At 40.3% G+C, this 20,967-nt stretch overlaps 1 protein-coding gene and 1 long non-coding RNA gene across 3 annotated transcripts in view; both read left to right on the forward strand.

Moving 5' to 3' along the window:
• The window catches only part of dsx (transcription factor doublesex), a 57,762-nt gene extending 54,653 nt beyond the window's left edge, over positions 1-3,109 (forward strand). For both annotated transcript variants that reach the window (XM_018024375.2, XM_018024374.2), the window contains one exon: positions 246-3,109. The gene's annotated coding sequence lies outside the window, so the exon portion shown is untranslated. The remainder of the gene's footprint in view (positions 1-245) is intronic.
• A 9,678-nt stretch (positions 3,110-12,787) lies between these two features.
• LOC113464316 (uncharacterized) lies at positions 12,788-18,206 on the forward strand. The gene is made up of 2 exons (XR_003389144.1): positions 12,788-13,408; positions 17,270-18,206. It is a non-coding gene; the product is annotated as an uncharacterized LOC113464316 (long non-coding RNA).
• Positions 18,207-20,967: the final 2,761 nt, after the last annotated feature.

The raw sequence follows: 20,967 nt of genomic DNA on the forward strand, positions 1-20,967 counted from the left end.
CTATAAGTTTCAGTCTTTCTAGTGTTAAGTTCATGAATAAAACAAAACTGATAGATGGGTTTATTATTTAATTATAGAATATAAGACTTTAATGATATCATGCAGCGGATAAGGCCGACTTCATGGGATATAGTTGACCGGACATCGAGCACACAAAGTGTTCTTCCGTTTCGACGATTCCCAGGAAGTTGGCCAACACGTAAGACATGACTAACCGCAGGTGAACCCTTTTTTTCTGATTTCAGATCGATTACCGATCAGTCGATAAAGTAAAGCGTCTGGAAGAACAGGTCGAATCCAAAGAAGAATGACGCCCATGTGATATGCTAGCCTGGAAAGAGAGAAGGAACATTTGGGGGAGACAGCCGCGCCCTGTTCGTGGAGCAGCAGCGCGTTCTCTGTTTACCATCCTGGTCATCGTCGCTGCCTGGTGATACGAAATTACGAAATTCATGATTAATTTACTCTTAACTATGCGTATTCTTAGTTATGCGTATACCAGGAATTAACTACGGGCTCCGTTGTACAATTCATTTGCGGCGCGTTTCTTTTTGGCTTCATCCGCGAACGAATCGGAACCGCGGCGACAGATGCTGAGAGGTCTTAACTTTCGCGTCGTGCCGATTTGAGATTGGGATACGAACGGGGGAGATTGTTGGGGAGAATCCGATGCCCGAAGGTTCTCACCGTTCGAACAGCAGCGTCGCGATTCGAATTCGTGTTACGATTACAAAAGAGATCCAGCCGCAGACAAATGATAGAGAGGAAAGTCAAGAGCGTGCGTGTTCTGTGTGAGCGTTATGTTCCCCAGGTTTCTCCGCGTTATTGTTTTTGTCTTTTTCCTACGCTGAACCGAGAGAACAAGAAAATCACGAACGTTTTTGTGAGCGGTTCGCGAGATGCCGGGGTTCATGGACGGTATGTACCTCGGGCATCCCTCGTCCTTGCACGTCCTTCGGTTCGTTGATCGAATCTGCCACCTTCGCTCGCTTTCTGTCTATCTTCCTTTCCGTGTCCCTCACTCCCTCCCTCCCTTTGTTTCTTCTGTCTACCACTTCTCAAATAGTTATTTCCGTTGAACATTTTCCTCCCGAGCCGCGTCTTCCTCTTCTCTTTCTTGCTTTATCACGTACAGATTCGTACTAGCTTCGGCACTGGACATCGGATAGAGAGAGAGAGAGAGCGCGCAGCGCGTTGTTAACATGCAAAGCAAGCCAACCGGTTAGAGCCCAGTCGGCTGTGATTGAGGACCGTTCGACGGTCTTCCCCGATGATCAAGTGTCGTCGCGTGCTGTCAACCTCGCGCCCACGACCGTCCCGGCTATTAAAGTAACTGTATAAATCTCGATCCCATCCACTTGATTCTATTCTCAGTTACCTGTTCCGTAAAGAATGGGTTCGACGAGAATCGACAGGCATGCTGTGGTTTTAACAAACCGAGTTTTTGAAAAACCGTATCCGCTGTATACTGCCTAGAACTCCTCGCTGTTTTCCACCACACAGGATTTCTCGTTGATCTCGGTCTGCTCTTAATCCTCGCGTATGGCCCATCGATGCCGAGCGGACGCTTGTAAATAAACGCGACGAAACATTTCTTGACGCGAGATCTGTACGTGTACATACCATGCGGATTGGACGGTGCCAAGCAGCTTTCGATTGGCAAAGAATGTGTAGGTGCCCGCGATCGGATAACGTGCACGTGCACGGGTATTAAGGGATCCCATTATCAAGCGAGTCCTCTTGTCGATTGTCAGCGACCGATCTCGTCCATCAAGCCGGGGGAATATAAAGAAGGTAGCGAACAGAAATGAATCACGATATCTTGTATAAATCTGAATCGAAAACAGTGCGTGGATCGAGCAAAGTCCAGACGGTTAAAACGCCTCTGCAGAATGTCCGGAAGTGGAGCTGCGTCCGTTTAATAAGCGCACTCTATAGCGCGTCTATAGTAAGAATAATGAGCGTTCCGGGATCGTTAGCCGCTATCTGTATCACGTTCGCTTCTTGAATTCGTCATGGAGCGAGGAACGTGTATCAAAACAAGAAAGGAGGATTCGACGTACGTCGGAATGGGAGAGATTGGGTGAGTATTCATTTTGCGTTTGTTAAATGGAAGCGTTTCGCCTCTACTGTATATTTAGCTGCATGTATGATCCAACGTAATCTAGTAACGTCCACGTAGGCGTTAAGACTTCATTTTTTAACGTGTCGACGGATTAGATTGTTCCTGGAGATTTGGGACGCAGGTAATCGGCCCAATTGCCTGTGTTCCGAACATCCTTGTCTATATATTTGAAACTAATCTAGATATAGCCCATTAACTGGCTATCTGCTATACGAATCGTGGAATGACCGTGTCACTTGTTGCAAGATAAAGAAATTTCGAATTTAAAATCGACTTTCAATAAAAGAATTTAATAACGTTGTATGTGGTATACTCGATTTATACACGGGTATGAATTTATGAAATGAGCTTCGATCTGACGGACTGACTGTGGCTCTATGTAGCGTAGCCTTTGAACGGCCAACTATCATTTGTGTTAGTCGGACAAGAATCTATTCTCCTTTTTGCACGATCGGCAAAAGTTTAATTAAACTGCGCGATCCCGCTAATTTCCGTCACCGTCATTTGAGCCTGGAGGTTTTTTTGCACGTTATGCGAATGATGTTACACAAAATTGGGCTAGACGCGAAATCGATTCACTTAAACCTGATCGAATTTCCTTGTTCTCGCCAATCGTGCAGTTTAGCCCCTTCGCTAGTGAGGTGGAAGTCTTATTACTTTACTGGTGAGGGTTGCTATTACTTTACTCTGACAATTGCGTCCTTGAATTTTTATATAGATATAAATATATTATAAGCATATATCAGTACATGTATATGTATGTTTTCTTTCCGAAAAAGGGTGCAAATCTTTTTAATAGATATATACAGTGAGAATAAAAATTGCTTTCCTAATCACCTAATCATACATCTGTTTTATATTCGTACGTAAGAAAGAAACGAAATAATATTCAATGGAAATTAGTCGACGTACGTTACACGTGCAACGTTTTAACTGGATTCAGTGTGGCTGGAACGATTATTAATAAATTATGGGTAAAATCTTGTGTGCATACTCTATGAAATATTTTATATGTACATAATGTCCGCTCTATGAGAATAATCGAAAGCACGACGTACAGAGACTTCTTTTTATTGTACCACGAGAGATGATGTCTTATTGTTAATAAGTATACGTTTCCTGGCTCGAAAGCAACATTCGCGTTAAGGGAATTTGCTAGTTCGGGGCAAGGGAGGAGAAAGAGGAGGAGGAGGAGGAGGAGGAGGAGGAGGAGGAGGAGGAGGAGGAGGAGGAGGAGGAGGAGGAGGAGGAGGAGGAGGAGGAGGAGGAGGAGGAGGAGGAGGAGGAGGAGGAGGAGGAGGAGGAGGAGGAGGAGGAGGAGGAGGAGGAGGAGGAGGAGGAGGAGGCGCGATGGTTGCGCGGTCGTAATCGAAAAATCGGCGAACGTCTCAGTTGTATGATGCGACGCAATAAAACGACCATTGAAAAACTGGTCGTTCCATCTTACGGCAAATTAATTTTCAAATAAGAACAAACAAGAACACCGAGGGCTGTCTCTTCGATATGCTGTTTCATGCTTGGGTCCTCCTTTTTTGCCTCCTATGCCGCTGGTTCCATCGCGGTAACCTTCCTACCTACGTCCCCTCGGCCTCCCGACCCACCTCGATCTTTTTTCGATTTTCTCTCTTTCGCACCGTTAAAACACGTTCCGAGCAAAAATTTGATGAAAAACGATTGGTTGTTACTATACACTTAATGACTTGGTCCGTTTAAACGAATTCACGTAGCACTCAACATCGGTGCGCAGGTACTTCGGTTTGCAGGAACGAGTTTTCGTCGTCCGGCAATTCCCATCTTCGCCGGACGTGACAGCACCTATCGATAAACTAGATTTGTAACGTGCGGATTTATATCCTGTATTAATTGATAAGAGGACGTAGAAAGTAACAGAACGTTGAGAAGAGAGCTTTAGCCAGGTGGTACGAGATGAAAATGTGGGTAGAATCCGAAAGAACTCGAATTAGTGTGATGTTTGCAAGGAGATTGACTAAATTATATGTATGAGCACTGGTCACGCTCTGAGTGCACGCGCATCTGAAATTATAAAAGTATCGCGCTACTTGCATACCGGAAATGACGCAGTTGCACGCAAAAGATTGAGAACGAGCCCATCGATGCATATCTTCAAATTTTCATTTAAACGTTTCATTCTTTAATTCTGTGGACCGGGTTTGATTTAAATTTTGTTTAATTAATTTAATACAATTCGCTGAACGTTCATAAAAAATTTCTGATATCATCCAGTAGTAAAATATCGTGCGTTACGTATTGACTCTTTATGGTTGCTAGTTTTCGTATCTCGTTCGATCGTGTTTCTCGTCAATTGCCCGGTAGTTTGTGAACGAGTGTGTGTGGGTTACGCGCCACAGTTTTTTCTCACATTTTTCCTTTCTTCATCCGAGGTAGCTCAAAAGCATATTCCGTGTTTGTTTCCCGAGAAACGAGCCGGGCTCGCGTGCGGGGCCAACAACCACGTAGTGTCGCGCACCGACGCTGCGCGAATGCAATCGAGAGACACCCCGTTATTTTGTTGTCTACAAAACGGTACCGGCACACAGTACAGGCTTAATAACGTGTCAAGCATGTTTCGTGCACATCCGAGTGCGGTGCGCGGTTGTTAATATTTAACATAAACGATCCCGAATGAGTTAATGTCTTACAATTTCGTGCTTCCGGCAGCAACTTACGGAAACCCTTTAATTTGAAAAGTTACAACTTTTAGCTCTCCGATACTGTGCGGTTGCAGATGTTTGAGAATTGTTGCGAACGAAAGGTGTTCGACGAATGGAATCGATTCCGGTGCACCGCTCCCGTTCAGCTGCCGAGATCGCTGGGACGCACGAACAGACATAGAAACTCCTCTTTGGAAAGTCCGCGGGACCGGAAACGTGATTTCCCATTCACGGTTCGGTTGAGAAACCTCGATAAAATTCTCAACAAAAATCGCACACCGCACCGGATGAAGTTTCATTCGAAAAGCATCAAAGATAGGTGAAAGGAGTCAACGAGAGTCGTCATTCTAACGCGAAAGTTATGAATCTGTTTCGGACAGAGATGTTGCAAAATTGCGAAATCTCATGACAGATTCAATCAAGTTATACTTGAAGCAAATTAGTCGATTAATCTTGATAACTGTATGTTTATTTTAGACTTTAATCTACTAATAGTTGGCCCCGTAGATTTATTTATTGTTTGTTTCCTTTTTAAAGATTAGTGTTTTAATAGTAAGCGTATGTACAGTACAATCAGTCAACTTTAATTGTAAACAGTGAATACTATAAGGCTCACGTTATTTTATTTAATCCAGAGTTTCGGTATTACGTACATGTTCTTAAGATCGGTTGCGGATATTCGAAGAACGTTTGTTATACAGATTTCAGTCTATCATTTCATAATGTGAGAATTCAATCAGCTGTCTTAATTCTTCACGTTACGCGCAAGCTTCCGCTATCTGTTCTTGAACACAAGTGAAATAACGAAAGAACATCTCGCGTGAAGAAGCGGCGGAGATGTAATTGAATCGTATTTTTTTAATGCATAACAATCTCTTCTTCGAGGACATTCCTGTTACAAGGGGCGAAATTCACCGTACTATCGTTAAGACAGATTTAACACGTAATTACACTCTGTAAATAAATACAAGCTGTGTTTCTATAAATCTCCTTTCTCATATTGTAATACACTTATTATTATAGACGTGAGGTGACACGTATGCAAACAGGCTTTCAACAACCGAGTTTATACTTTTCAGCCTGAGAACACCGCGGCGAAGAGGTAATCAATATTTTTACCCTCAACTATTTTTTATTCTTACCATTCTGCGGTCGACAGCTCCTATTACGTATTAATAAAGCAAGATAACGGGCGTTTTCGTCACTGTTTCAATTCGATCCCGTTTACACGGATCTCATTGTTATAATAAAAGAATATGTAAAAGTTCCATGTAACATTGAAAAACGGCGATATATATATATATGTATGTATGTAATAGTTCTCATGTATATTAAAAAGTGTAATTCTGAAACGACGATGATATCCTATAATAATTGTTCAAATGTTTCCAAGAGTCGACTCCAATATCACGATATAATGAAAACCGTATAAGGTAATACGATTAAAGGACATGTAAGACATTTATAATAATAAAAAAACAGGAGACTTGAGGTACGCGAAATTAAGCGGGCGCCTGTCGCAGTATAAAAGTCCTTGGCTCGACTTCATTTATTTCGTCGTGACACAGGATTTCTTGTTAAGCGCGAGGGGTGAGCATAAAAACCTCTCTATCGATCGAGTAATTATGATCGGTGCTACATATAATGGTACGGGATATTTCTTTCCTGTACCCCGTTTTGTACTTTCTCCGTCCCCGAGCGTTCACGTGATTGGTCGTGACGCGGCGCGAACGACACACGGGTGGATGAACATAACGAGGATTTTACAACTCGATGACAGTTTCGCTTTTACAACTTGTAAGATATCGCGTAAAAGTATCCGGAACCATGTTCGGCGTAAAAGAGGGGCACGGGAACGAAATGAGGAAAGAGACGGATGTAAAAAAAAAAAACAGGGCAGGTAAAAGAAAGGGATGAATGGAGATGTGGAAATAGGTATCGCGTCTTCGCTTCGATTTTATCTACTTGTATTAATCGGTATAACCACTGTAGCTATTTATTGAATGATCTATAAACGGGTCGTGTGTGTGCTACACGGATGTTCTTACGATGTATGGAGGGGAAAAGAACCTCAGCAGATACTATTACGCGAGCAGAACTTTCGACAAAATTTGAAGGTGTGCACGTATCGTTACTCACTGTATTCGACCTATCTTTAATTGTTATACTCGTATCATATGCATTAAATAATTCTAACACGATTCATGCCGTTTTATCGATAGCTATTATAAACTTCCTTCCTCTAGCCTTTTCTTACTGATTGTCTATACTTATCACATGGTTACGATAATGATGAAATAAAGAGCGAGTGTCGATATTCCTTTAGCTCCAAATATTCTCCAGTTCTCCGAAGTGTGGATTAATTTTTTGCATGATGTCCCTTTATCAAAACGTATGGAGATTTAAGGACACGCTCATGCTCGAAGCGTGCGGAACGAAGATGGAGGACGAGATACCGTTTCCGTTTCACCGTAGCCCCTGGCGAGGTCCGATACGACACGAAGAGGATGAACACTGAACAATTATGCGTCTTATGGAGATTACACGGGACAGCGGTTTGAGTAGCGCACTTGGAAATAATTTGAAGGACTCTCTTCCTCTTCTTTACCCGGATACGATGGCTTGTCAATCGTTGCGGCACGTTTTGTTGTTAAAGTGATGAGCATATTCTCTGCGTTGAGTCCAATTGAGTTTAACAAGTCTTTACTTAAGAGACAATGACTCTGCGGTTTGATTTAATTGTGAATCACTTTCGGTGTACATAGTAATCGATTGGTAATAATAATTCGGTATCGGTTTCGAGAATATGAGTGACTGGGATTTGAAAAGTATTCCATTTAACTAAATCATTTTCTATCAGCATTATTCGACCGGTAAAAAATGTGGATCATTGATTTGTAATGACTAACGATCGACTGATTATTCATTAGCTTTTTCTATTAGTAAACTGCAGTTCCTTCTGTTATTTTTTCTGTTAAATTTCATAGATGGAGGAAATTCCAATATGTTCGATCGCAATTATAGCGATGACTTGGACACTGTTTCGAACGGATTCCTCATACACGCAATAGCAATTCTTCTTAATTCGTTTTCTCGAAAACGAAGCCCCTTTGTTCACTGCTTCGGTCCCGCCTTTTTCCTGCACGAATATCGTTCGCAATTAACGGCGCGCGTTTGGGACCCAGTAATACGTTTAAGTGTAACAAATTAGCAGTCGAACGTCTGGAATTACTTAAACACTGGTCGTTGCTGAATGGAATTTTTCAACATTTTCCGAGAAAAAATTCTTTCATTATTTATACAAGGAAATAATCTACTATTTAGCATATTATTTAATGCTAAAACATGCATACGTAACACGTGTCAGGAGTAAGAGATATGCAGGAAATAGTAAATAAAGTCTGGCATGCATAAAATGTACATTAGACAAGACGTAGATATGTCTCATTCTTGTCTCATCAAATTATGTAAATTAAAACGCATTATACGTCTTCACTAATTACATGATTGCAAATTATTTCTTCGCTCATGCTTAATAAACTCGTTAATTGTACTTTGTAACTTTACAAATTTTACTTACAGACTTCAATTTCTCGCTACAGTGACTCCATTAACCATAAAATCTTCAAGCTATTAGGCTAATCAAACCAATTGGTGAAATATGCACTTTTTTAATATATTCTTAGCAAACTAAAATTAGTCCATACTGTAGCACATAATGAGATGCTCGGGTTACATACAGTAGCTACGAATTATCCTTAATGATGAAGTTAATAATATGTTAGAATAGGATCACATCGTTAAAAATGAAGATACGGTTACTCGGAGTATGTAGCTCGGTAACAAAAACGACATTGGTGAACAGTCGTTGAATTCTTCCTCACTATTAAAGAAAAATTTATTTAAATATAACACAGATACACATACTGGGAACAGTTATTGTCGTTAAATATACGTGTCTGTCAAATAATTATGTTATGAGTTATTAAATTAAACGTTTTACGACTATGCTTGTAACACCTATAAAATTCGTTGTAGTTCGTGGCTCTTAATTTTACGATTATTTTTATTTACTTTTCCACCATTTGCCCAGCAAACGGTAATTCATATTTGTCTCGTTGTCACGTTTTATATTAAATTCAATTGCTTGGAAGTATTGGTAATCTGCAGTTTTTAATGAAAATAATAACTAAAATGATGTAATTGCCCTTTGAAAGTGTATTGGAATCCTAACATCCATGCTTGCTGTCATGAATAACAATTCTCAGGACGCACGAGGACAATTTTCACCAAATCTGAATGCCAAAAAAACGTGTATAGGTACGGTTCGCCGCTTGTAGCCACTTGGAGGGACAACAAACTGGAATGTAGTGAGTGATTATATGCACGCGAACCTCGTAGTGGAGAGAAAGAGAGCGAACAAAAGGAGGATTAACAGGAAGAGGGATAAAAAATTAAACGAGGAGGCAATGAAATTTTAGCGCGGTTTTCCCGCGCGCGTCGGCCGGTCGGCTCTATAAAAGCATTGCATCCCCTTAGCCACGGTATATTTCTGCATTATATAAGCAATATAGTCTTTAGTTTATACCCGGGACGGTGCAGTTAAACGTTGCGAGGACTTTTATAGACCTATACACGAATTCCCGTACTTATGCCCGGTTACGACGCCCGGCTTATTTCCACTTGAACACAGATATGCTACACATACGTTCTAACACGGATCGTTTCGTCGTCGTTTCTTGTCAGCGCACGATGGAAAATGCATTCATACCCAAGATGAATGGGTTGCCTTTCGCTGCGAAGTGCTAACCCTTGAACAGTAGCTGCATTTTTCTGCTCTAACGATCAAAAATCGGTCTCGGATTTCTACCGTACGGGAGGTACACGCGACTTTCGCGAATTCGATTGTTTTTCAAAAATTATAAGAACAGCATTAATCATTTGAAAAATATGAGAAATGACGTGTTTAAATCCAGCTCTTGAAATTCATTTCATATAGTTTCTTTAATCGTATTTAATAATTTTGCACGTCGAGTATCAAGAAATTAGTTCTCCACTTCCTTTATATAGGAAATATTTAAAACAGAATGTTTATCTATACGCAAGCACTATTTACAGGATGTTCTATTTCCACTTATCATAATTACTTTAATACCGGTACATCGACTTCACGATGGTGGCTGAGTGTCCCGATAGCAATAAGAAATGTACTATAATTACATTTACATTTGCTCCGTTACAGTGTTCCTCACTTTCAGATATTTTACATGAATTCACGGTGCATTAATAGCTCCTCGTATGACAAGAAGTTTCATGCGCATTGTTAGTCTATCTCGCTCTAACTTAACCAGGAACGTTGTTATCTATCATCTACCCGCTTGTCAGTTCCCTTCATAGTAATTAATCCGTTTTAACGTTCGTTGATATGGAATGAATACCACTTGTTAGAAAGCCTTCTGAATGCCATAAAAAGGTGCGCACTATCTTTGGAACGAGTATCGAGCAGAAGGCCAGCCAACATTCTGGATTCAAGAACCAATTAGGTGGAACTCGATGTACGTATGTATTTATAGATATGCATTTCATCGCATTGCTTTTAAATTATGTTCACCTTTTATTTTTTACTTTTCGCATTTTATTTCTTACTTCATTTCTCTCTAATTAGATTTTGTTATCCGAAGTGTTAAACATTCGTGTAGTTGTCAGATACAAAAAAAGGTCTTATGCAATTTTCTTCTAACTCCATTCATTAAGAAGTATGTGACGATGGACGAAATAATTCATTGATTACTCTTGAAGTATTCGAAATATAAAAAATTGTATACGACATTTCTTGTAGGTAATAGTAGTACTTATGTACAACAAATTTTCTCGCTAGTATGAACAATTAACTAATAAACAAAGTTGTTTATTGCAAAAATTTTTGTTCGTCCAATCGAGACATGTTTCATACAAAACTCTTAGCTCTACTTGTCAGCTACAAATACAGGTCGTATACAATTTGTTAATTTCAAAACGTCAAAATGATGTCAAAATCTAGTTGCATTAATGGCAGATCGAGCACTGAGAAAACATATATAGATTTATTACTATTTTTTTTAATCTTGATCCTCTAGCTGGCCAGGAATCATTGTCCCAATCTGTACAATATGAAATGGCACAATTCGCAGCATGAATTACGAGTCTGAAGTTTTGAGATGCTGAGATATACGTATAAACGAAAATCGGTCGCGACAGCTCGGGTTCGATGATCATGAATAACTCTGCGGAAAGATCGCAAGATACGATAGCGGCGCAACTATGCGGTCGATCAAGTTTATACACTGTTTCAGACCGGACAAGTTTATACACTGTTCCAAACCTGCAATTGGCAACTCTATCTGGCAGCGGTTCCCCAGCTTCTTACATTTCAATTGTATGAATTATATCACTTATATGTATTTTTGTATTATTTTTGGCACCGTGACAGGCCTGGTTATAAACAGAGAAAACGAGGCGCCTCGCTGCCAGATTATGTGAATGCCTTTGGATCCGCTTCAATTATTTACGCCGATCCTCCAGAGCGGTGCACGGTTTACTGCAACGTTTATTTGCTGCTTCACGGCATTTGAGAGTAAATCTTGCCATGAAATAATCGTTTCTGTACTCTCTACTTTCGTACATAAGAATTTGACCCAACAGATTTTTACATTATTATTATTATTATTATTATTATTTTAACATTTTCCTAAACGTCAGCCGCAACGCAAGTCATAACGTAAAATCGATATGTTAGTATTACAGTATTGAAATCTAATATTTCTGTGCTTGGATCAACGCGGATCATGAGGCTGCGATTTTCACAATCCCATTCAAAAGTTTCGACCCGTGTGATATATAAAGTTTCATACAAATAAATAAAGATTGACTTTAATGAAAATCAGCATTGATTACTTCATCGAAAGTTGCAACTTCTTATGAAACTTTTACTTACGAGTAATTTTCCCAGACGATCGGATCACGTTTAAGCGACGGTCTTTTTTTTCAACGGGACACGTGCAATTGGAGGCTAGATGATACGCGCGACACGTGCCTCGAGCTCGTACACGACAAGCAATGATGTAATTAACGTAAAGCCACGCTTAGATAATACCCTTCTTCGTGCTGTGAAACACGTCATAGCTCTAGTCAGATAAGAAACGTGAAAAGTATTGCAAAATTGTTTCCACGTGTCGCATGAATAATAGAGATCATCCAAGTGATATACAACTCTAGGATATTGCAACGGACGTTCATTACGATGCTAATTGTAACTTAATGTCCACGGAGAAGCCGCGAATGCACAACGAGATCCTCCGTCTCTTTCGCTCATAATTTTTTTTAACTCACAATTCAAATTGCTATTGCGCACGTGTAGTATATGAAACTATTTGTATGTTAACTAAGACAGAAACGTTGTATCTATGCACATGTGTAAAGAAGCACGTTGACCGACACGTAAGCGGATTTTTGCTTCTTGACCTCCGGACGTTCTCCAAAGCGTACGAGAAGCGGGCGCGGACGCGGGAATTGAATTGAAAATGAACCGGTTGCGTGATCGTCAGGTCGGATCGAATGGAATTGCAGTGACAACCCGATCGGCCATTACGATGGTCAACCGCACAGAGCGACAAAGTGTACAGATTACATATTTTTCTGTTGAGAGCCGATCGAGCCGGACTGGTCAGTGATCGACACCGACGTGAGTCAGGCTCGGTCGGTGCGGTGCGATCATGCATACAGCGGCGTGCTGACCAATAGCGTGGACCGCGTCGTTCTCCGCTTCTGCGTTTCACGTCCTGGCGATACCCGTTATGTCCAAAATCATATCAGTTTTGTTCGGGACTGTACCAGAAAGCAGAAATAGCAGACCGCCGATCGGATCATATCCAAGGTTGCCACCTCTTCGGCTTTGGCCCGGAGAGTCTTCAGGTTTTAATTCAAATCTCCCGATTCCGGTTTTACATGATGTATCTTCGGTTGAAACAAGTTCATTAGATCGTTATCTTTCGAATAAAAACTTGTATCCGTAAACAATACCGCGCTTCGCAGGTCTCAGGTGCGTCGATTCGATCGTCAGCCGAAGAATACAATCGTTCATAGAAATACATTTCAAAGACTATGAGACACTTTTAATGCCTCTCTAACATGAAATCAACATAACAGGCGAAACTTTTGGGTTAATAAATTCATAACGTTTCTGAAGCTATTTCGAAGAAGTGTATAATTTTTGCCTAACGTCATTTTTAAGGCGATAATAATTTACAAGATAATAATTTTGTTATGCATGCAGTTTGCATGCGCAGTGTTATAGTTGCACAAGGTTTATCAATCATGACAAAGCGTACAGACATGCTAAATGTCACATCTTACTATTTTAGAGCTCACGAATGCGCTTCGAACACCACGTGACCGCCGCGTGCGTCTAATTGTAAGTTAGGTGTCACTCGGATGAAGGTGCAAGAATTCCGTGTCAGAAGTTTGTTTTAATTTCACCTACACATTAAATTATGAAGAGATGAATAACGATTATATATATGTGCAATGCAGTGCATTTTCCTCCAGAAATAAATAGCTTAACGCACGACTAATTGTAAGTATATTTTACAATTTATATTACAATTATTTGAAACTTTATTTATGTGGAACACCCAATAATCTAAAAAAATAATCAAAAAAATCTTTTTAAGTTATAATTCACAGTCGTGAAACGTGTTACCATCACGAATGCCTTAACAGATAGCATTATCAGAATAAATGCACTTCTACATCGAAACGATATCGTATCTCGAACGTGTTAAACTTGCTTGTCAATATAATCTACAGTTTAGTGATTCAGATTTCATCCATAGATCGTAAATATTCGGTTTCAAAAATTGGCGATCATAGTGACGGAAAACTTATGATATTTTCACGGTTGATTGGAAAATGAGAATCGACTAAATAAGCAATGCAAATCTGTTATCTAATCAGTCTCACGTTATGCTAGTAATTTTCGACATTTTAGATCATAGTAGATCGAGAAAATTCGGGGTCTCGAACAATCAATATATTCTGCTCGGATCCGCTTAATGTTTGTCGAGCAAAGGACTAATATTATGGTAAATTACGTATTTAAATTCCATATAATAGCCCCGATCTGTTCAGTGGTTTTTTTTAGAGCGAGGCAACCCTCCAATTTTGTTTCGATCACATTTTATTATTTATTATTCATGCGAGCCGAGCATGAACCCCTAGGGAAGGCGCACCAAGTGACTACTCGTTTCATTCACGAACGCACATGTACAAATCCACAAACGCGCTCGGTTTCGTCCAACGATCGTACGCCACAACTGCCCCGCGATTTCACGTGCGCAAATACTACCACGTATGCAACATCGTAAATTGCTACGTGCCCTGGAAGAAAATGCCGCGCTGCGGTTTCTACGTTCATGTCGCTGTTATGCGTTCAGCTTTTTACCCGCGCTACCACCATCTTAGGTTACAAATTCTGTCGGTACTTCCTTCCCTCCGTCAGCGTGTCGCCGTTTCTTTTTTTCTCCTCTCTTTTACCCTGTTGTTCGCGCGCCTACCCACCCATTGACGGTCCCGCCTCATTCGTGATTGTTCCATTTTTGTTTCACCGATTCCCTCTTCTCCGATCACGCATGGACATTTCTGCAAGGCACAACAGCGCCTGCAGAGATGCACGAACGGGGCAGAGTACAAGCGTCGAGGTACAAAGTCGTAAGAAAAAGGTATAGTGTAATATAAAGCGGGCGAGAGAGACGGAGAAAGGGAGAAGAAGAGGGCGGATTGAAGGTGAGAGGGAAGACATGCAAGGAAGAACGCCGGGGAGCCGGTCTTACGAAACAGAAAAAAGAAAGCTGCAATAAGTCTGAAACTCGCCTTTGGCTGATCGCTGTCTTGTACACGTTGTAAATGGAGATCATTGCCATTCGATGTATCAAACCTTGAGCCGGTCGGCCCTTCGGGCACCGAAGAAGCCGGTATTTTCCACGCGACGCAGATTCGGATTTCTTGTTACGCCAATGCGATGTTCGGTTCCTCGTTCAGTATCAGGCATTGCGTGTTCCTTTTTTCCTCCTGCTCATTCTACGACCGTTTATCTAGTCTTAAGATCCGTTCATATCTGAGTAGGCTAGCCGCAGAACACATACTGTTAAAGCAGCAACCAGATACTTGTTATCCTTTAATTAGCTCGATAATAAAAAATGTACAACGTGGAATGAAATTAAAGGAAGCCCATAGTCGGGATAAAAAATGTTTAACTAATATAAAATGATAGCGGATAAAACGGAGTTTGAATCAGATGCATGCATAAATTAATAAGTGGCAGGTGTTACCAAAAATTCAAGTAAATTGGTCACGTTTGAACAGCTGCAGATTTAATTTATACTTAAACTGATTATCACATTCGTCCATGCATGGTTTTGATAAACAACCAAATAATCAGTGAAGTAAAAGTATAGTTCGCGTAGAATCATAATCGTGAAAGTAATTTTGTTAGAGTACTAAATTTAATAGAAGAATTACAATGTTACGAATATAACGGGATTGGTTAAGGGCACATGTCTAAATAAATGTTATATACAGTGTGAGTTGAGCCTAAATCGCGTCAAGTGCTACCATATCGTACGTCTACGCGCCGACAAAGTAGCAATGTTGCACTAGGACTTGTTCCATACCATTCATCTTCCTTGGTGCTAAACTCTCCATTCAAGATTGCAGTTGGACGGAGATATCAAGCATAGGCGTAGGCAACTAATGGATTTCTACCTTCACACGTGAATCACGTTCAGAGTCTTCTGACAATAAACCATTTACTCCAGTGTTATTTTATTTAAAATAAAAATTAAACAATATGGTTTCTTCTTTTTTCACTCCACGATTTTATTCATAAATTATTAAACATTTTTCAGATATTTAATATAGTTTGAGTATTGCCGTGTTCGAACAGAATTTACATTTGAAGAAAGTTTAAAACTGTTTATATATGCAATTGCATCGCGATTCTCTTTTCATTCTGCACCGGCTGAGAATTTTGTATATTCGGCGTGTCAGTTCCCCTCTGCTTGGACTACCGCGGCGATGCCCAAAGCATGCGATACGCCCTTGGTTTTAATTAGAGGCACTATATTCTCACAGGAATTTTCATCATGATTAACCGTAATCATTTTCGGTGATTGTATAAAAGCTCGCGGCATTCCCAAGATGTCTGAGGAGGAATAGTGAAAAGTGTTTGTAACGTCCGTTAAAATTACAGATCTTTAATAAAATTGGAAGTAATAAAAAAATGAAATTTGATAGTCTTCAAAATTGTAGCGTTGTAATCACGAAGTACAGTCGCTGGCAAAAGGATATTCCATCTTACGACAAATTACAAAGTGAATGAAAATTTATTATTTTATTACTACTTAAACGTTTTAATCACTTTGCATATTTACGTGTTATATCAACTATGAATAAGTTTATTAATTGTTTTATGACAGTACTTGCTTAGGGGTTATTCCAGTTTAAAGCAAACAACGGAACGAACGAAACCGCACTAGTATTACTCGTTTTTCTAGGCAGCTGAAGAAAACGAATTCCTTCGCGTAGCCTCGACACTATCAGGCGTAAACATGCGATCGACTAGAGGTGGAGTTTGACTAGACAAATCCATTCATCATTATTTATAGCTTGTTTACGACTCTTGGGAGAAAATTTATATGTATGCCAGTTAACAATAATTTGAATCTGAAATAAAAAGATCATAATTTGGTTTGACATGCGTTTCAATGTAATAAAAAAATAGTTTATATTCATTGCAAAAGTGTCAAGATTTCTTTTGTACAATAAATCACGAATCAACTCGGAGCATTCCATATACACATGTACTATGATTGAAAAACTTGTTGCCTGGGACTGTATGCACAACATTGTAACCACAATTTGCCCCCTTATCTCGACTGGTATCGGTTAACCGAGATCGTGCACCGGTTTCCCCCTTTCTGGTTCTACCGCATGATAATCTTCTGTCGATTGCTTGGCAACGGAGCTCGGCAGCAGCGACGAGATATTGGCGATTCAGAAAAGAATTTGCAACGCATCTCTTTCCTTTATACTTCATAGTCGAAAGATATTGCCGCCTCCGAGGGTTTCTGCATCTCCCCTGCCATTTCTTTCTGCCTTCGACTTGTACGCTATAATCGAGACGGTAGGAGTTGTTGTTTCAAAACCTCATTGCGGGCAAGAGCTTTTTACGCCGGTAAACCAGTTTCTTATATCACGCTCGCAATTTTCTCTTTTGTCTTCAATCTGTACTGCTACTATCTCTAACTTTTTCATCTTCACTATAGAAACTGTTTTCGCGTTGTTGCTCGTTCACGTTCGATATGACAGTCAAATGAATGAAACGAAACTCTGAGAGTTTAACCCTGAATTTCCTTACTGATTCACCCCCTATCTGCAGACCGATCTGGACACGTTATTGGAGTATGATTTATCTATCGACGCGATGGGAATAGAAACAAGGCGAGCTAAATTGGAAGCGAACGAATGGTACGCGTGAAGAATCAAATAAACTTGACGTCTGGCGGAACAAAATGATACGAGCCCTTTTAAAATCGATCTTGGATGGTTTCCGGCGAAGAATCTACCGATTCGTGTGTACAACGAGGCCGGTGTGCGGTTACATCTGATGCAGGCTGGCACCGACGAGAGGTCAGCCACACCGCTGGTTATTTTCAGCCCTCTCGCGTCGTGATTTAGCCCTCTCACCGGCACGAGTGACTTCTTACTGACACCCGTGTCTTCTCCCAACACGCGCCAAGTACGCTAGAAATTGTTTGACGGGAGTCGTTCCACCGCCGCTGACGCAGGAGCCGGACGATGTACCCGTTATTCGCTGCGTGATGTATGAACGCCACACGCGCCCGTTGTCATACGCGTGTCTCGCGTAAAGATAATGCGTAGGTGTTACGCTATGCCTCGAGTAGAAGGTTCTCGGCCAGCCTATCTTGCAGTATAAATAGGCGGGCGTCACATTTTGCATATTATGTGTTCTAGTAATTGTGTAGAAACAATTCGCTGATAATTCTCGCCTGATATCGTATGAAAATTCCTGTGCTAGCTACCTTAGAACAATGAATGAATTAATTAAAGAATATTTTAATATTTATGATTTGACTCCCATTTGAAGATATTTATAAAACATGTACAATAATAAACACGACCTCTTATTTCACGGCAAATGTCTGTGAATTTATACATTCTTATAATTATCTGTTATCAATCGTGCCGATTAAATATCTGCATGCTGCAAGTGTGATGTAAGGAGTTGATTTTTAACAATCGTATAACACTTATCCAACGTAATTTATACGATTTAAATATATTTTTTATCTCGACTCGCTTTTTATCTATATTTGCGATCAGAAAGTAATAAAATTCAATCATGCATGGTAAATGAAATACCTGTTCTTTACTTAACACTCAGTCAGTTGACAAAGTGTACATGCAACATTCTCCTATCTTACAATTTTCTATTTATTTGCACAGCTCGTGCTCCTGTTTACTGCAATTACATAAGAGTGTCGTAGAGAAGTGAAATTTCGAATTGATAAAGAGAGAGAGAGAGATATTGGAAAATATTGATAAATATTTCAAATCTCTTTTCTCGAAGCAGAAAATCGGCGCATCTGGTTTGATCGTCGAGCACACGTACGCGCTTAATTTCCATCTCAAAGCTTGACGCCTAGACTTGCAGGGAGAGCAAGCCTTTAAATTAACTTCGATAGTGTGTGTAAGGTTAAAAGGGAAAGAGAGTTCTATCTTTGCACGGCAAATAAGCCTCCGTCAATTTGCTTGGTACACAAGAAAGGTGTCTGGACCACGTTCGACGACCGTGGACCGACGCGACGGAACCGTGGCTTGTTGGCTCTTCGGATTGGCCGATACTGATGCCTACCGCAAAAAGCGACCGCGATCCACGATCTACGGCTGATAATAAGATTATAAGAAACGGTAGAAATCAATCAGAAATCACTGGCACGAGATTAGCGATAAGCAATGAGTAGCAGCACGAATGCGCGTGGACCCAGGGTGGGCCGAAAAAACCGGTTCTGCCTAATGATGGACTGCCTACTTACTCGGCTCGAGATTATAATGCACTTTTCTGGTTTCAATATCCTTGCTGCTAACTTTTCACCATAGGTAGGTACGTTCTTTTGATTTGATCGACGCGATGCGATGCGATGCGGCGATGGGATACACAAAAAAGCGTGCCGCGGCGAACACGAACACGATCCGTTGAGGTAACAGGCGTGCCGCGAAAAAATGTTCCGGCTTTTTGATTTAGTACGTTCCTCGGCCCTGAGACCGGGGACCACCATAGCCACGAACCGCTTTCATCGGCTCCATGGGGATAAGAAAACATCGAGCCTTTTTGTTAAAGACCTTCTCACTGCTTTTGCAGATTTCAATCCAATACTGTACTCTGGTCAAAAATGTTCCTTCACGTAATCATGGAACGTAAATCACATTGTATTTTGCTTTTTACCATTTTTTTTGTCAATTTCTCAAGTCACTGGAACCATTTGAGAAATTATGAATTTGATTTTTACGAACGGCATTACGTTCATTTTTATCTTCGCCATTTTACAACCGATATCCCCTTGTCGCTTAATTAGAGGACTATTGACGAAATTAATTCGCTAATACGTTTCGGGCCATGTCGGCCTCGCGAAATTCGATTTTATAACCGAACGGTCTGGCATTCAACGAGCAAGAAGCTCGATTAAAGAAATCTGTTGTGTCTCGATTAATGGGTGTTGCTGCTTTAGACTGGTACTGGTAGTAAATTTTGCGACATCATGTTTGGGCTGGTCGTAAACCTTGGAATGCAAACGAGGGTGGATGGCGGTTCAGATGTGAGGAACGAAATGTGGCTAACATTGTGATATTATTCGCCGGCCGATCGTAAACAGTGGAATCTAAAGAAACAACTTGTCCTCAAATGACCTGACAACTTTGCCAACGGGCCATTTCGAAGAATAGTCCACAGGCATTCATGATTTTCGCAAAGCTCTGCGTTTATTACAGACATACACGTTTAATTTCGATATTCGAGAAAATTTCAGCGAAATGCTACCAGTCACAATTAAGTTAACATATTTAACTTAATTAATTGAGAATTTGTGTTATCTGTTATTAAGAGCTGTTTGAGGATTTATAAAAAGAACGTTTAGATAATTTCAGATAATGGATTATATTAAATAGTAAGCTTCCCATTAATAAAACAGTTCATTCCTTTTATTAATGCGTCCACTTTAGAGGAACATAAAGATTGCATGTAAACTAATATTACAGAAATAAAATTAAACGATCGTCGTAAGTGAATGTTTGTACAAGCAACCAGCATTCGAGCGCACTCTACGCACTTGACAATTGAACGTGTACGCTCTGGCCCTGTATTTTCCTCCTACTTGCGTTTCTGTCGCCGATAACGCAGAACTACAACTTCGATTCATGCACCGAGGAGAGATTACTAAAGAGTGGCAACGCCTGTGTTAACGCGCGGCCCGAAAAAAGGGCCCAAGAGGGCTCGAACCGGCAAGGTAGATTTATGAAATCCTACAGAATGACTGTTCCGGAGTGTACCAACCTTCAGGCTCACCGATGCCGGTGCCGATGCTTTTTTCCAGCACGATAGGTAATAGGTAACCGTCGAACGTTGATATTATCAACGTTATACTTGATTCGAGATTAGTACTACGAAAAGAGAATAACTCGTTTTCAAATTTTGTCACACTTGTATTACATTATTTTCATTAGTGCACACCATATTTTGCATTTGAAGTAAGAATAAAAGTAATTGGCATTTAGTATCTTAATGAATATCAGTGTTTAATTGAGATTAGTTTCTGAATTAATATTCGGAAAATCGGAAGTCATTGGAAATTGTAGTTCTTCATTTGTTAGCGTATCCAAGTCTAACTCGTGAATTCAGTTCGGACATTGATTTTAAGTAGCCGTACCTCCTAGGTACTACCTAGGATTGATCACTTGGGCAAGGATTTTAAAATAAAAATGCCAAGATTCGTTTCATCCATTTATTTGTTAATCCAAAGGAAATCAGATATTTGCCTTATCGCAATATTTATTAGCGCA

This window comes from Ceratina calcarata, unplaced genomic scaffold (genome assembly GCF_001652005.2).
Source record: "Ceratina calcarata isolate Rehan_Ccalc_2016 unplaced genomic scaffold, ASM165200v1 scaffold329.2, whole genome shotgun sequence".
Classification (NCBI taxonomy): domain Eukaryota; kingdom Metazoa; phylum Arthropoda; class Insecta; order Hymenoptera; family Apidae; genus Ceratina; species Ceratina calcarata.